The sequence below is a fragment of the Meleagris gallopavo genome, chromosome 16 (assembly GCF_000146605.3).
Source record: "Meleagris gallopavo isolate NT-WF06-2002-E0010 breed Aviagen turkey brand Nicholas breeding stock chromosome 16, Turkey_5.1, whole genome shotgun sequence".
Classification (NCBI taxonomy): domain Eukaryota; kingdom Metazoa; phylum Chordata; class Aves; order Galliformes; family Phasianidae; genus Meleagris; species Meleagris gallopavo.
Genome location: NC_015026.2, coordinates 14,634,947 through 14,635,968, shown reverse-complemented (window position 1 = coordinate 14,635,968; position 1,022 = coordinate 14,634,947). Strand labels below are relative to the sequence as shown.

Genomic DNA, 1,022 nt, shown 5'->3' with positions numbered 1-1,022 from the left:
CAAACAAAGGTGACGATACAAACTTTATTTGAGACATAGGCGCCATACAACAAGATATCAAGGAAAGAGGAACCAACTCACCCCTCCCAGCAACACCCTGGAAAAAAGCGCGAGCTGAAGAACGCAGCCTGCTCCGGTTCGAACTCTGGCGCGGCGGAGAGAAGGAAGAGGGTGGGGGAAAATCACGCAGACTCAGACTGCATACGCGCTCCTGGAAGCACCGCTGAGCTGGGGAGAGAGGAAGGAGTGGATGTAGGCTCCCCCCGCGCCAGGCACTCACGTGCTCACGTACTGGTTCAGGCTGCGACCTAGTTTTTCCACTGTACATCTCTGAATGGAAAATAAAATCTATTGGTGTTTCTCTCAGACAGGCTGCTGGTGTCATGTCAGTTGCCGTCAACAAATGTGAGGAAGCTGGAGCTCTGCTATGAGAGAGGAATTTGGGCTGCAAGGAGAGCTCTTTCCAAGGCCCACTATGCCTGTGCTCTCTAAGCGTGGCTTCCCATGACGACAGCCATCTCTGCCGTCTGTGCACGTTTCCTGTGCAGAAAAAGTCCGTATCTTCCCTTGCATCCCCACAGCTCCCTCCAGCAGCAGGAGCTCTGTGGCAGAGCTGCAGAGGAGCTCCATGGGGACAAGGAGTAGGCAGGGGCGTAGGGAATATGAGGGCATCTGAAAGGCCTCTCTTTTACCCAGAGGGCTCGAGGGTGCTCATGCCTGCAGCCAGGGGCTGTAATGCCAGGAGTTCTGCAGAGGTGGATGTGCTTGTGCTGTAGCCAGGGAGTATCATACTGCCTGCTACATTGATGTCCGGGAGGAGAGAACTTACCGTCTTCCTCTGAAACATCGGAAATCCTGCCAGTTGTACTAACAAAAAGCCAAACACAAGTCCATGGGGCCAGAAGAATTGCACCCGGAAGCGCTGAGGGAGTTGGCAGATCTGGTTGCCAAGCCACTCTCCATCATTCTTCGGCAGTCCTGGCTAAGTGGGAATGTCCCGGTGGACTGGAGACTGGCAAATG

General features: G+C 54.2%; 1 protein-coding gene across 1 annotated transcript in view; it reads left to right on the top strand.

The window, feature by feature from the left end:
• LOC109370276 overlaps nt 1-366 on the top strand; it is a 15,886-nt gene extending 15,520 nt beyond the window's left edge. The window contains exon 13 of the mRNA XM_031555887.1: nt 10-366. The gene's annotated coding sequence lies outside the window, so the exon portion shown is untranslated. The remainder of the gene's footprint in view (nt 1-9) is intronic.
• Nucleotides 367-1,022: the final 656 nt, after the last annotated feature.